Genomic DNA, 17,673 nt, shown 5'->3' with positions numbered 1-17,673 from the left:
TAGACTTGAGGAAAGAGACCATGACTTTCAAGCTGAATTGTCTCTCACAATATGTTCTCAGGAAATGCTCAGTTGAAAAAAATATATGGAGATGGAAGGAGAACTGACTCTGGGTGGTAAACACACAATGTGATATATAGATGATGTATTACAGAATTGGACACCTGAAATCTATGTAATTTTACTACCCATTGTCACCCCAATAAATTTTAATTTAAAAAAAAAAGAAAAGAAAAAGATACAAAGAAAATAAAGAACTGTGTACGAAAATCAGCTGTAAAGAATTCGTTAGATGCCTGTCAGTGAAAATTGTTAGGTTGGGCAAGGCAATCTGTGGTCCCAGATTCCTCCCCATCCAAACCTTATTATGTAAACACAGCTAACGTTTACTTCTTTGTTCTAGTACCTTTCCAACGCTGGGCGGCCGGGGGGGCTCTGCTCCAGTCACTCAGGAATCCAGGCTGATGGCATCTTACAGCCGCATCATTTGGCATTTTGGCCTTCGTGATTCTCACAGCCCAAGAAAGGAACTGGGGAATCATAGAGTGGCTCTTTACTGTCTCAGCCTAGAGATGGTGCATGCCCTTGCATGCACATTGAGTTGGCCAGAGCTAGTCACATGATGCTGCTCAAAATGAAGGGGCCTGGAAAATATAGGGGAGCAAAAGGAATATTTGGTAAGCTTTACCGTCTCTGCCAGAGATGAGCTGAAAGCGTCTGGGAGGCTAAGTGGGTGGTGCTGAATCCCCGCGTTAGAGGAGGAGCCTGGGATGACAGAGGACTGGTGGGTAGTGGCAGATCTGAACAGTTGGCAGGGAGATGGTTTTATTCTGGATCATTTTGAATTTTCTGCCAATAGAAGCAGCGGAGCATCTTTTTGACTTCCTTCCTGACTAAATTGGTCCAGTAAAAACATCAGAATCCCAGAAGTTTAGAATTGGAAAATAACCTTACTGGTTACCTACTCCACTATCCTGTTTGATGCACTAACTCCTGGGAAAATAACCCTGTAAAATGCCTGCCTAGCCTCTCCTTTATCCCCTACGTGTGTTAGTAGGAAGACTGTATCGTGTATCATCCAAACGGAGATACTTTTGTGAGTAAAAATGGACACTATGAATAATTATGCTGGGATACCATGTAGAACCTGTGACTTTTCTGCACAAAATGGAATGTATTGTCACCATAGGTATTGCTAAATCAGTCACTGTCAATTGAGCTAAGTCACCCTTATTTGGAACAATTCTTTTAAAAATTATATTTTTTCAAGGTTACATGTACACATAGTTAAATCAAATAGCACAGCCAGCCTCCAAACTTAAAGATAAATGCCTGATGCTGGAACAGCTGAGCAGTATTGGCAGAAATGACAAAATTGGGTAATTTGGTAGTTTGGTGCCAGTAAAAAATCATTCTATTTCTTCCATTCTCAGCTAAAGGCTCAACACTGACTGTTCTTTATTTTTGTCTTTTGGCTGGCAGAATCTCAGTAGTTTTTCTTGTCCAAAAATTATACAACAAACCATGAGATCAGGCTAAAACCTACACGCAGCCTGTCTTAGACTTTCACAAAGCCTTTTTTTTTTTCCTCCTAGCAATGTCACTTATGTCCATGGTTCAAAAGCCAAATAGAGATATTAGACTTCTAAAGAAAAAAAAATGTTGTCCTCTGCCCTAATTCCCTTTGCTTTTGATTCTCTCTACTCTGATATAATCACTGTAAACTGCACATTTTTCCAGCTAATTTCATATTTCTAAATAACATTTATAAACTATTATTTCTTTGTATTTCTTACTTATATTATCTCTTTATTTTCTATATGAATGATTAGGATAAATTTCTCACAGACATTCCCATCAACCAACACACACACGCACATGCACACGCACACATGCACCCATGTGCATTTCTTTTTCCTATCCTCTCAGTACAGTTGGGTAACATATTAGAACATGGTTACAATTCTTCTCTTGTACAACCTATTGCCTTCCCTGGAGTTCATGGTACCTTGTTTATTTGTCTGTTTACTTTGATCAGTCATGAAGCTTAAATATCTTTTATTTATGTTCAGAAACATTAGGTAACCTCTCAATTGCATTTTTTTATGGGAACCCTCAGTGCTTCTCCAGTTTGGACTGGTTGCTCTCTGAGTGTGCTACACAGCTGTCATCCTGGAATATCCATTAGCAGGAAAACTTGGGAATTCCCTTCTATCTTAGGTTGGAGTTCCTGATTCTTGCATCTCATTTCTTTCTCTTTTTTTTAAATTGTGCCCTAATTTAGTGGAGCACCTCTTCCTGTAGCTCCCTGAGAAAGACTGTGTTGAAGGTAAAACATTTTAGTCTCATATATCTGTAGAGACATTTATCTTAGCTTTAAAATTGCTTAGTGTTTTGGCTGGCTACAGAATTCTAGGTTGGAAATAGTTATTTTCCAAAATTTTGAAGTAATGTCCCCATTATTTTCTAACTTTTTGTATTGATCTGTAGAAGTATTTTTTTTTTCATTCAATATGTTAGAAATTTGGTGAGCAAGTTACCTGACTTCTCTGTGTCTTAGTTTCCTAATGTATTAAAAATGAAGATGATAATAGTAACTACCAATTAGTATGACTTAAAATAGTAACTACCAATTAGTGTGACTTCACACACAGCACGTTATTGAATTATAATTTAATATAAGAACAGATTCTCCCCTAGACCCTCCAGTAGAAAGGTAGACCTGCCAACCAATTTTAGACTTCTGACCTCTAGAATTATGAAAGAATAAATCTGTGTTGCTTTAAGCTCCTAGGTTAGTGGTAATTTGTTACAGCAGCAATAGGAAACGAATTCGTTCCTGAATTTTATATCTCGTCAGAAGTCCTTTGAAAAACTAGGTAATTAAATGACTTATTCTTTCCTTCTTTTTACTGTTGTTTATTAGAATGCTTTATTTGAGGAGAGAGGGAATTACGGGTATACTGATTCATTTCTTCATGCATGCTGTCAAAAATACATATTGGAAACTTTTTTTATGTCCAGAGCTGTTCTATTTTCTGGGGACAACCCAGTATTCAAAAAATCAGGCAAACTGTCCTCATGCAGGTTATATTCTGGTGGGGGGATAGAAAATAAACAAGTAGAGTTGGTCAGATGATAAGTGCTATGGGGACTCCTATAACACAATAAAAGGGAGGGAATGTGTGGGTGTGGGTGGTTAATGTTTTATTTAGTAAGATAGTGAAGTTTTCTCTATTGAAGTTACATTTGAGCAGAGGCCTGAAAGAAGAGAGGGAGACATGCACTGGCAGAGAGTGTTCCAGAGAGAGGTCGGGGTGTAGTTGATTTATTTGACAATAGCAAGGAGGGAAATAAAGTGATGGAGAAGGAGAGTAGTAGGAGACAAAGTTTGAAAAGTTATTTAGGGTAAATTCTCTGACACTGCCCTTAGTAATATTTTTTTTCTGATATATCTCCTCGGAAAAGTGAAATAAAAGAAAAAATAAACAAATGGGACTACATCAAACTAAAAAGTGTTTGCACAGCAAAGGAAACTGCCAACAAAAAGAAAAAAACAGCCTACTGAATGGGACAAGATATTCTCCAATGATACATCTGATAAGGGGTTAATATCCAAAATTTATAAAGAAATCATACAACTCAACACCAAAACAAGCAAACAATCCAATTAAACAATGGGCAGAGGACCTGAATAGACACTTCTCCACAGAGGACATACAGATGGCCAATAGACATATGAAAAAAAATGCTCAGTGTCACTAATCATCAGGGAAATGCAAATAAAAACCACAAGGAGATATCACCTCACTCTTGTCATGATGGCTGTCATCAATAAATCAACAAACAAAGGTTGGTGAGGATGTGGAGAAAAGGGAACCCTCGGTACTGTTGGTGGGATTGCAAACTGGTGCAGCCACTGTGCAAAGTAACATGGAGGTTCCTCAAAACATTGAAAATAGAACTATCTTACGACCCAGCAATCCCACTTCTGGGTATTTATCCAAAGAAATCCAAGACACTAATTTGAAAAGACTTATGCACCCTTATGTTCATTGCAGCATTATTTACAATAGCCAAGATATGGAAGCAACCCAAGTGGCCATCAATAGACAATTGGATAAAGAAGAGGTGGTACATATATATAATGGAATATTACTCAGCCATAAAAAGAATGAAATCTTACCATGATAACAACATGGATGGACCTAGAGGGTATTATGCTAAGTGAAATAAATCAGACTGAGAAAGACAAATACCATATGATCTCGCTTATATGTGGAAGCTAAAGAACAAAATAAATGAACAAATAAAACAGAAACAGAGTCATACAAGGTCGGACAATTACGTTTGCGAACTCATCCTAGAAAAATTACTACATACCTCATCACTGAATATCACTGTGGTCACCTTGGAAATACTCCCCTTGGGAAGCTATGCACTGATGCCAGCACCTAGTCCACCCTTCAAAGCAATTTTGGAACTCTTTCTGGAATGGCCATCAGAGCTGTTGTCATATTACCCTTGATGTCCTGAATATCATCAAAATGTCTTCCTTTCAATATTTCCTCTATCTTTGGGTAAAGAAGGAAGTCATTGGGGGCCAGATCAGGTGAGTAAGGAAGGTGTTCCAATACAGTTATCTGTTTACTGGCTAAAAACTCCCTCACAGACAGTGCTGTGTGAGCTGGTGCATTGTTGTGATGCAAGAGCTATGAATTATTGGCAAAAAGTTCAGGTCGTCTAATTTTTTCACGCAGCCTTTTCAGCACTTCCAAATAGTAAAGTTGGTGAACTGTTTGTCCAGTTGGTACAAATTCATAATGAATAATCCCTCTGATATCAAAAAAGGTTAGCAACATCGTTGCAACATATTCGCGAACTTAATTGTCCGACCTGGTAGATACAGAAAACAAACTGATGGTTTCCAGAGGGGAGCGGGATTGGGGGGCTGGGTCAAAAAGTGAAGGGATCAAGAAGTACAAATTGGTAGTTACAAAATAGTCATGGGGATGTAAAGTACAGCACAGAGAATATAGTCAATAATGTTGCAATAAATATGTATGGTGCCAGGTGGGTACTGGACTAATCGAGGGAAATTACATTGTAAATTATATAAATGTTTAACCACTATGCTGTACACCTGAAACTAATATCAAATAGTATTGAATGTCAGCTGTAACTGAAATAAATAAATATTTTTTAAACTAATGTAAAAAAATACATGATGAACAAAATACCAAAAATTTAAATAAAGATGGAATCCAACCCTGTAGAAAACAAACTTATTTAGGGTTTTGTAGGCCATTATGAAGACTTTGGCTTTTACTGTGAGTGATGTGGCCGACTGTTTTGAACAGATGAGTGACATAATATTATGTATGTTTTAAAAGGCTCACTCTGGTTGTAGAATGATTATGCAGCAGGGGATCAAAGGTGGAAGCAGGATTCTCTGAGGCTATTACAATAGACCAGGCTGAAGATGATGGTGATCAGAACTAGAGTAGTAGCTGTGGAAATGGATGTGGTCAGGTTGTGAATGTACTTTGCCGGCTGAGTCAACAGGATTTGCTGATTGATTGGATGGAGGATGTGAGAAAAACAAAGATAACTCTGAAGTTCTTTGTGGCATCCATAATGGAAAAGTTGTGGTTGCCATTTTATTGAGATTATGAAAATTGTAGGAAGAACAAGTTTAGAGGTGGAAATCTGGATTTTGGTTTTGGAGGCATCCTCTATGAAAGAGATCTGGTCTGGAAATGTAAATTCTGGAGTCATAAGCATATAAACACATGCAAAGTGAAGAGACTAGAGGAGATCACGTAAGGAATGAGTACAGAGAAAAAAGACAAGTTTTAAGTGCTCAGCTTTCCAACATGAGAGGCAGAGAGATGAAGAGTGGCCAGCAAAGAAGACAAATGATGAGCAGCCAGGTGATAGGAAAATAAAGAGTGGAGAGTGTGGTGTCCTGGAATCCAAATAAAGAAAATGTTTCAAGGAGTGAGTGGTCAGTTATGTCAAACGTTGCTGAAAAGTCATGTGAATTGTCCATAGGATTTGGATTTGCAAAGATGGAGTTAAGTGGTACCCTATATAAAAGTATCTGTGCAGAGGATTCAAGAGACAATAGGAGAGAAATTTGGGGTAGTGAGTGTAGACAAGTCTTTTGGGGAGTTTTACTGTAAAAGAGAGCAAAGAAATGAGGTTGTAGCTGAGAAGAGATGTGGGGTTAAGATAAAGTTTTTAAAGATGGGATATGTTACAGAATACTGATGAGGACGATCTAGTAAAGAGGGAGAAATTATGATGTACGATAGAGAGTAGAATTTCTGCAGTGCTATCCTGGAAGGGACATAGATAGCAACCAGTGCATAAGTGGAGGGGTAGAAGGAGGGATAGTTTATGCATACTGTGTTTCCCTGAAAATAAGACGTAACCGGAAATAAGTCCTAGCATGATTTTTCAGGAGGACAGCCCCTGAACATAAGCCCTCATGCGTCTTTTGGAGCCAAAATTAACATAAGACCCGGTCTTATTTTTGGGGAAACATGGTATATAGGCTTGATGCTGGAGGGGGAGTGTATGTGGTAAGCTTGTAGACATTTTCTTCTGATTGTCCATCTTTTATCAGTAAAATAGGAAGCAAGGTCGTCAACTGAGAGGGAGAATGGGAAGATGTGCTTGGTGGTTCCAGCAAAGAGGAAGAGGAAGAGGGTCTTCTCAGGAGAGTGGGGAACTGGATGGAAAGGAAATGTGGAGTAGCACCAGGGACCTACTTGAGTTTACACAGGCCAAGTTGATTATGTTTTTCTGTTTTGTTTTGTTTTGTCTAGCCACAATCACAGTAGTTGTAAAAATATACAATGTACAGCAACCTGAATCTCACAAACAAAATGTTGAGCAAAAGCACATCAACTTTGGAGACAGACAGGCATGAACCACGTACCCATAAATAGCATTTTGATCTTGAGCAAATTATTTAACCTCTCTAAGCTTCAGTTTACTCATTTGTAAAATGGGAATAAATAATGGCAATCACAGAATATGTTTTTATAAGCCTTATGAGATAATTAATCCATGTAAAGTAATTAAAACAATACTATATATATAACCTCAAAAATAGTTTCACCACAGTTTGGAGGTATCTCAAAAATCTGAAAATGGAACTACCTTATGATCCAGGAATCCCACTCCTAGGTATCTATCTGGAGAAATCCAAAACTCCAATTCAAAAATCTTTATGCACTCCTATGTTTATTGCAGCACTATACACAATAGCCAAGACCTGGAAACAACCGAAATGCCCATCGGTAGATGACTGGATTAAGAAACTGTGGTACATTTATACAACGGAGTATTACGCAGCCATAAAGAAGAAAGAAATCTTACCATTTGCAACAACATGGATGGACCTAGAGAACATTATGTTAAGTGAAATAAGTCAGACAGAGAAAGACAAATACCATATGATCTCACTTATATGCGGAATCTAAAGAAAAGAATAAGTGAATGAACTAATCAGAGACAGTTTTGGAAACATGGAGGAAAAACTGAGGGTTGCTAGAGGGGCGGAGGGGTGGGGATAAGGGGAAGGTGAGAGGTTTAGAAAATAGTCGGTAACCACAAGATGGCCATGGGGTTTTGAAAATTAATTTGGGGAACGTACAGAGGGATAGTGGATGGGGGGAGGGGGGTTCACACAGTGTGAGGGATATAAATGATAAACGTCTAAGTTTTGCTTTGTCTTGTGCACCTGAAGCTAATAAAATAATAATAATAATAATAATAATAATAATAATAATAATAAATAGTTTCACCATTATTGCTATTTTTATTACTAGTATGACTAAGAAAATTCTGGTGGGTGGTTTAATGTATTATTTATTTATTTATTTATTTATTTATTTATTTATTTATTTTTGATGTGATCGGTTTGGATTTTTTGGGGGGAGGGGTTGACACCAGCAGTAAAGACAACAGAAGCAAAATAAACCAGTGGGATTACATCAAATTAAAAGGCTTCTGTACCTGCAAAGGAAACCATTAATAAAGTGAAAAAAGCATCCTATGGAATGGGAGAATATATTTGCAAGGCACACATTTGATATGGGGTTAATATCCAAACTATATAAGGAACACGTACTCTAATTTACTTAGATCTTATTGATGTGTCTCAGTGTTTTACATTTTTTGTAAAAGTCTAGATCATCTTTTGAGGAGTTTATTTATAGATACTTGATCTGAGACAAATTTCTGGACAGTTGGTCATCCTACACATGTCATATATGAAGTGCACTTACATGGTGGAAAGTTTGCAAACTTAATTGTCCAACTTTCGTGTGTGTGTGTGTGTGTGTGTGTGTGTGTGTGTGTCCATGAGTTTTCACAAATTCTGGAAATTGTGGGTAAGCAGCAACCACATAAAAAAGAATAATATCACCAGTACTCCAAAATCCCACCACATGCTCCCATCCAGCAATTAATCCCTTTTCATGAATAGCCACTGTTCTCATTTTTAACAGTATTACCTGTTTTTGAAATTTATTTAAATGGAACCATATAGTATGTTCTTTATTGTATCTGTGTTCTTATACTCAACATTATGTTTGGGTTATCCATTCGTGTTTTTAAGAGTTCAAGATTGGTGGTTCTTGAACTTTAGCATGCATCAGAATTAGCAGGAAGCCTAGTTAAAGCAGGAGTTGCTGGGTTACAGCACCAGAGTGTGATTCAATATATCTGGGGTAGAGCCCAGGAGTTTGTATTTCTAACAAGTTGCTGCTGTTGCTGTTCCAGAAATCTGCATTGTAGATCATTGGCTCCTATTGATTTGTAAGCAGGGGTCAGCAAACTTTCTCTTAAAGGGCCAGATAGCAAATATCTCAATCCTTGTGGGCCAAGAGGTAAAAATACTAATACTATGTAGGTAATTTTATAATTATTTAAAATGTAATCATTTTTAAATATAACATTCTTAGCTTAGAGGCTATAAACACAGTGGGCTGGCCAGATTTGTCTGTGGGTCACAGTGTGTTGACTGGTGATGTATATTATTTCATTATATTACTAAATTACATTTTGTTTATCCTTTAAACTGTTGATAGAGATTTGGACAGTATCCAAATTGCTTGGCTCTTGCATATAATAGTGCTTTGAGAATTCTCAGACTTATCTTTTGGTGAACATATGCATGCATTTGTGTCGAGTATATACTCCAACGTAGAATTGCTGTGTAATAAGGGTATGCATATCTTCAGCTTTAGAAGAAATTGCCAAAGAGTTTTCCAAACTGGTTGTATCAATTTACACTTCCACCAGCAATATGTGAGAATTATCGTCGTTCCACACCAGTTGTGTTTGGAGCCAAGCCATACTGTCTTTTAAGAGCCAATCGTGAGCATGTCTTCCCCACTCTGCCTTCAGTGACCTCAGGATGGTTGCTTGAAATTGGCACCCTACACACAGTACTTGCACTGTGGAGACCGGAAAAATCCCACACATCAGGGCTTTTACTTATTTTTTTTAGAGATCCATTTGTTAAACATTTACCAGCATACCACTGTTACACATTTTTGCCACCATTTGGTATTTTTATGTTTTTCATTTATATTTTAGCCATGTAAGTGAGGATTTCATGGTATCTCTTTGTGGCTTTAATTTGCTTATTTGCTTCTCTCTGATGAGAATGAAGTTAAACACCTTTTTCAAATGTATATTGGATATTTAAATATTTAAATATCCTATTTTTCTAGATGCATTGTCTTTTTCTTACTGTTTTGTAGGAGTCGTTTTTGATTTCTTGATATAAGTTGTTACCAGACATGTATTTCAAATGTCATCTCCCATCCTATGGATTGGATTTTCAATTTTTATTGGTATGTTATGATGAACGGATCTTAATTTTAGTGTTGTATAAGTTACCAATTTTTTTCTTTCATGGGTAGTTCTTTTTCTGACCTGTTTTAAAAAATCTTTGTCTACACCAAAGTCACAAGATTTTTCTTAGAAATGTTTTACTATAATAGATTTATTATTCTAATTTTAACATAAAACTTGACAATTCATTTGCAATTCGCGTGGTGTGAATTTGGGATATAATTGTAGTTTTTTTCCATGTGAATATCCACTTAAAATAGCACTATTTGTTTGAAAGACTATACTTTCACCTCTGCACTGCAATATCACCTTTATAAAAAAAAAATCAGGTGATACTGTATACATAAACTCTATATTTCCCCATTACATCCATAGTCACTCCAGTTAGTATATACTTGCACCAAAATCACAGTGTCTTAGTAACCATAATGGGGTATATAGCGTAAGTCCTCCAGATTTGTTCTTTTTCTTCATGATTGCTATTTTAGCCCTTTGCATTAACATATGAATTTAGAATCGGCTTTTCAATGTCTGCTGGTATGTTGATTGGGATTTGAGGTAGATTAAAGATGTCCACAAATTATTTGACACCTCCCATAGAGGACTACAATGTCTTCCTGTTGGATTGATCCCCTTTAGAATTATGAAAAATATCCCTCCTTATGTCTAGTTCTGCTGCTTGCTTTTTCTGATATTAATAAAATAAAACAAGAATTTTTTTTATCAGTGATTTCATGGTATGTCATTTTTGTCTTTTTGTCTTCAACTTTTTTGCATTTAAAGTGTACTTCTTGCAATTCGCATATGTTTGTGTTTTCTAAAATCCAACCTGACAACCTTAGTTTTTTACTTGGAAACGTTTAGTTTATTTATACATGTAATTTGATTACTCATATAATTTGGTTTAGAATATATCTACCACTTATCCCTGCATTTTCTATTTGAATCATTTGTTTTATATTCCTTTTTGCCTTCATTCTTGCCCTTTTTATATTAATCAGTATTTTTATTTTGCATATTTTCCCTCTACTAACTTATTAGTTATACCTTCTTCTATTTTAGTAATTACCTTAGAAAGTGCAGCAGGAATCTTTGACTTTCCACGGTCTGATACAGATTATTTATACTATTTCTCTGATGCTACTAGAATCTTTAAACTGCTCTTATCCCTTTTGTACCTTTTTGCATTATTTTTTCCATCACTTTAGTTTCACATATAATTGAAACTACACAAAAACATTTCAATTACAGTCAGAATTAATTTATATTTATCATGTTTCTGTCTGGATCATTTTCCTTTTGCCTGAGGAATTTTCTTTTTTTTTCTTATATAGTTGGTCTGCTGGGAAGGAATTCCTCCAGTCTTTGTTGATCTGAAAGCCTTTTTATTTCACACACATTGTTGAAAAATCTTTTCTTTGGGCATAGAATTTTATGTTGGTAGTTCTGTTTGTTTATTTTTACTTTAGCACTTTATAAATGTCGTAACATTGCCTTCTGGTTTGTGTTGTTTCTTTTGAGAAGTATACCTTCAATTTTATTGTTCTTCTTTTGACTGCTTTAAACTTTTTATCTGTGCCTTTGGTTTTTAGTGGTTTGATTATGATTGGGTCTACACATGGTTTCCTTTTTGTTTTTTCTGCTTAGGGTCCACTGAGCTGCTTGATTTTGTGGATTTATGTCTTCCATTAGTTTTGTAAACTTTTTGGTTATTAACTCTCTGAATATTGCTTCTATTCCATTTCTTTTCTTCGCCCATTACGTATATGTTAGACCTTGACTATGTTCTATGTGTCTCTTATACTGTGTTCTTTTTGTTTTCCAATTCATTTTGTTTCTGTGTTTCAGTTGTAGGATTTTCTATGAACTTATTTTGGAGTTGTATAATCCTGTTTTTTTGTGTCCATTATCCTGTTAAACTCGTGCACTGAGGTCTTTGTTTTTTCATTCTAGGATATCCAAGTGATTCTTTTCTTTTTTTGAGAAGAATAATATTTTAATAGTGTTCAGAGACATAAGCATGAACAGTTGTAGAAAATACGTGCTTGAGGGAAGAATAAGTTTATCATTGAGAATGAATTCTCACAAAGCTGAGAGAATCTGTTAAGGATTGATAGTTTCAGTGCATTCATTTATTTCTCATTTCTTGAAAGCAAAAACATCTCCTGCTGTCTTTCCTGCTGCCCTTTCTCCTGATTACAAAAGAGAGATTTTTTCTTTTGTAGAAAATTTGGAAAATACAGAAAATCAAAAGGAAGAAATGAAAACAGTTTTACTATCCAGAAATAAAACCCTTATTATTTAAACATAACCTTAGAGTTTTCTTTCCTCTGTATGTGTATGTGTGTATATTCATAATTGGAATCACACTGAAGTAGGATTTCCAGTGTATTGTTATTATTTAATAATATACTATGAACATTTTCTCGCATTAAGTGTTCTTCTAAAATATTTTGTAAATAAATGCACAGTATTCCAGAATATTCAACTTGTGTAAAATATTTTTTCCCATTACAAAATGTTCTTTGCCAAAAAAATTGGAAAATATAAAAAGATAGAAGAAAAAATCAATGATAATTCTATTATCCAAATAAATTATTCTTCCAGTCTGTTTTTCTATGCATAGTCACTATATTTATAGCTTGTTTTCTGTCTTTTTGTTTAACAGTATGGCATACATATTTTTATTTTCATTAATTAAAATTCTCTGTTGAGGCAGTAGTTTGCAGTAGTTTCCAGCAGATTCTGCCCAACAGACGCTTCTCTCTTCTCTTACTTTAATAAATCTTCCTTCTATAAAAAAAATTCTGTATTGAAGTTCTTATTCTTTCATCTCTTTTATTTATCTTTCCCTCTATTTCTTTTTAAATGTTTTTCATAGCTAATTATAAGCTAATTTTCTGAGGATTTCAATATCCAGATCATCTGTGCTTCTGTATCTCTTTTCTCTTGGTGTATATATCATATCACCTTAACTCTTTGCATATCTACCATTTTTAATTTTATTATTTTTAATACACTTTATTTTTTAGAGCAGTTTTAGGTTCACAGCAAAACTGAGGGGAAGGTACAGAGATTTCCCAGTAACCCTTGCCCCCAATCATGCACAGCCTCCCCTACCATCAACACCCACCCTCACCCCCCAGAGTGGTACATTTGGAATAAGTTATGAACCTACATTAATACATCAGCATCACCCAAAGTCCATAGTTTAGCTGAGTGAGGGTTCACTCTTGGTGTTGCACGTTCTATGTGTTTGAACAAATATGTAATGACATGGATCCACTGTAGTAGTTTCATACAGAATAGTGTCACTGTCCTAAAGCTCCTCTGGGCTCCACTTATTCATCCCTCCCTCCCAAGAACCTCTGACAATGACTGATCTTTTTACTGTCTCAGTTTTGCCTTTTCTAGAGTGCCATATAGTTGTTGAGTCATACAGTATGTAGCGTTGTCGGATTGACTTCTCTCACTTTGTAATCAGCATTTAAGATCCCTCCATGTCTTTTCATGGCTTGAGAGCTCATTTCTTTTTAGCATTGAATAAAATTCCATCATCTGGATTACCACAGTTTACATATCTATTCACTTACAAAAACCATTTTCATTGCTTCAGGTTTTGGGAAGTATGAATAAAGCTGCTATAAACATCTGTGTGCAGGTTTCTGTGTGGACATAAGTTTGCAGCTCCTTTGGGTAAATACCAAGGAGAGTGATTGCTGGATTGTATGGTAAGACTATGTTTAGTTTTATAAGAAACCACCAAACTGTTTCCAAAGCAGCGGTACCAGTTTGCATTCCCACCAGCAATGGATGAGACTTCCTGTACTCCACATCCTGGCCAGCAGTTGTTGTCAGCATTCAGATTTTGGCCATTCTCATAGGTGTGTAGTGGTTCTAGTACTTTTTTACTGCATGTCATGCACCATGTATGAAAGTACCATAGAGGCTCTAGATGAGATAATCTGGAGAGAATTCCACCTTTCACCTTTTAGGAAGATAAGGTGAGGGGATGCTTACCTCAATCCAATTAGATATTGAGCTGAGTGAGGGCTGGACTGCAGTTTTAGTAAAACTCAATCTACTTCTGGTTTGCTCTTCTTCTCTTGGATGTAAAACCTTGCTGAGTCTCTGTTTTTTAATCCCTGAAAGACTGCAGAAGATCTAGAACTGCCACTCACACTTTGCAGCCTCCTGTAGCTTCAAATTCTAGCACATGTCTCTTTCCTAAGAACTGGGTGGTTGTTAAAGATTTCACTTTACCTTTTAGAAGTGTTTGACCTAGCTCCCTGTATTCTTGTGCAGTACCAGAAGTCAGCAAATGTCTGGTAGGGGAAATCTGCTGAGCATTTAAGTCTCATCAACTTTTCCATTTTTCAACCAGCCCTGTCAAACTTAAAAAGCTTTGTTGGTTTTTCTTTCTCCCAATAGAGGTTTTTCTGCCTGGGTAAGGCTCATCCTCAGTCTGTTCTCAGAGTTGGTACGTATTCCAGAGGAGAAAAACAACTGAGGATTGTAAATTAACTTTTGAAAAGTTTTCTCCTCCTTGGAATGTTAATTTATTTAATCCTTGTTGTTTCTCCTATATCCAGTAAAATTATCATTTTCGAAAATTATCTAATTTTCTCTAGTTCTAGAGGGTTGTTACTTTCATGACCTTTTATTCACTGGCATTTCTGAATAGATATTTTTGATGCTATTATAACTGGGATCTTTTAATGACTTAAATGTTTCTTGTTCATATATAGAAAATTGATTTTTGTACATCATTTTGTACCCAGCAGTTTTACTGAAGTCCCTTCTTAAAAGTAATAGCTTATCCATAGATTTCTTTTAGATTTTGCTATGTAATCAATAATATAATCTATGAATAGTGACAATTTTATATTTCTTTTCCTGTATTTATGTTTTTATTTCTTTGTTTTTATTCTTAATGAACTGAACTGACTAGAACTTCCTCTATAATGTTGAATAGTAGTGGTGATGTCAGCCATTGTGTCATATTCCCAATGCAAAGAGAAGTATTTTAATATATTACAGAGAAGTGTTGTGTTTTCAGTAAGAATTTTTGTAGATACATTGTATCATATTAAGGAAGTTCCCTTGTATTTCTTGTTTGCTATTTTGGGGGGAAAGAATGAATATCAAATGTTATCAAATGCTTTTATGATTCTCTGCATAATCAAAATATTGTTCTCTTCTAAAATGTTAATGTGGTGAATTACATTTTTATAATTTTAATGAGAATTGAATTTCTGGGAGAAACCCAACAAGGTCATGATGTATTAGGCTGGTTATATGTTGCTGGCTATGATTTATGACATTTTTTTAGGGTCTGTTCATTCATGACCATGAATCAGAACGGACTGTAATTTTGTTTTCTCACATAGTCCTTGTCAGGGTTTGGTCTCAAGGTTATGCTAACCTCACAAAATTATTTGGGAAATGTCACACCTCTCTCTACTCTATGGAAGAGCTTTTGTTAGATTGTAATTACTTTTTTCTTAAATGATTGGTAGAAATTGAAGCACAGCCATTTTGGCCTAACATGTCTCTGTGGGAAAGTTTTAGTTGTGCATTGCTTTAGTAGTTCAGAGTAATATTCAGGTGGTCCTTTTGTTTTTGTTTTGTAACAGTGCTTTATTGTGATGTAAAATGCATACAGAAACCCCACAAATCTTAAACAAAAAGATGAATGTTGACTAAAGGATATATTCATGTAACCAACACCCAGACTGAGAGAAAGAACAACTCCATTATCCCAGAAAGTTCCCTGTGCACTGTCCAGTCACTCCTGTGAGTGACCATTGCTGTGACTTCTCTTATTATAGAATAGTGTTGCCTATTACTGCACTTCCAAGAAATGGAGTAATAGAGTGTGTACTCCTCTTTACCTTTATTCTTTCTCTCAGCATCATGTATTTGAGAACCATGCATGTAGCTGTGTTCATCAGTAGTCTGTTCTCTTAAATGCTGACTAGAACTCTACTGTATGACTATGCCACCATTTGTTTATCTATTCTATTACTGTGGGCTTTGTTTCGCCCCCATTTTTTAAGCTATTATGAATAAAGCTATTATGAGCTTTCTTATACAATTCTTTTTGTGAACCTATGATTGCCTAGCTATTGGTTATATACCTATGAATAGGATTTCTGGACTGTAGGTATAGATGTATGTAAACTTTTATGAGAAACTCACAGAGTGTTTTCAAAGTGCTTGTACCATTTTTTTTACCCTCTAGGACCATCCATGTTGTTGCAGATGGCAATATTTCATTTTTTTTGAAAATCAATTAATTTATTTTTCAATTACAGTTGACATTCAACATTATTTTATATTAGTTTCAGGTGTACAGCACAGTGGTTAGACGTTTATATAATTTACAAAGTGATTCCCCTGATTAATCTAGTAGCCACCTGGCACTATACATAGTTATTACAATATTGTTGACTATATTCCATATGCTGTACTTTACATCCTTGTGACTATTTAGTAACTACCAACTTATATTTCTTAATCTCTTCCCCTTTTTCACCCAGCCCCCCCCAAACCCCTCTTCCGTCTGGCAACAGACTCATAGATACAAAGAACAAACTGATGGTTGTACCATTTTAAACTTCCACCCTTCATGTATGAGAGTTCCATTTGTTTTACGTACTTCACAACAGTGAATTTAAATCGAATTTTATCCATTCTACTGAATGTGTAGTTATATTTCATTATAGCATTAATTTGACTTTCTATAATAACTAATGGCGCACCTTTTTTCTGTACTTATTGGCCATTTGTGTATCTTTACATATCTTGCTTTGTGCAGTCTATTGAAGTTTTTTCAATTTTTTGCTATTTATAATTTTTAACTCTAGTATAAGTGTTAAAAGATGAAACTAATAAAAATAAATACAACTACAATACTTGTTTAATGGATACACAATGTAAAAAGATGTAAATTGTAACATCGAAAATATAAAATGGGTGTAGGGGGAGTAAAGGAATAGAATTTATGTATGCAGTCAAAGTTATTAGCTTAAAATAGACTATTATAACCATACTGTGTTTGATATAAGCCTCATGAAAACCTCAAAATGAAAACCTATTGAAGATACACAAAAAATATAGAGAAAGGAATCAAAGCATATCATTACATAAATCATCATTTCATAAAGGAAGATAGCAGGAGATGAAGCAAAGAACTAAGGAACTACATAATAGAAAACAGTTAACAAAGTGGTGATATTAAGTTCTTACATACCAATAATTAATGTATTAAATTACATAAATGGATTAAATTCTCCAATAAAAAGACACAGTGTTGCTGGATGGATAAAAAAAAAAGTCTATGCTGCTCGAGCTTTCAGGACACACATAGGCTCAAAGTGAAGGTATGGAAATAGATATCCATGCAAATGGTAACCAAGAGAGTGGGAGTGGCTATACATACATGTATATCAGATAAAATAGACTTTCAAACAAAATTAATTACAAGAGACAAACAAGGTCACTATATAGTGATAAAGGGGTAAATCAATGAAGAGAATGTAACAATTGTGAGTATATATGCACCCAACATTGGAGCACCTAAATATTTAAAACAAATATTAACAGAACTGCAGAGAGAAATAGACAGCAATAATATAATAGTAGAGGACTCCAATATCACACTTTCAACATTGAATAGATCCTGATGCAAAACCAACAAGAAAACAGTAGACTTGAATTACACTATATGCCAAATGGACCTAATAGACATATACAGAACATTTCATTCAACAGGAAGGAACGCCACCAAATTCA

Source organism: Rhinolophus sinicus, chromosome X, assembly GCF_036562045.2.
Source record: "Rhinolophus sinicus isolate RSC01 chromosome X, ASM3656204v1, whole genome shotgun sequence".
Lineage (NCBI taxonomy): Eukaryota > Metazoa > Chordata > Mammalia > Chiroptera > Rhinolophidae > Rhinolophus > Rhinolophus sinicus.
The sequence above is the reverse complement of the archived record's forward strand: the minus strand, read 5'-3'. Positions refer to the sequence as shown.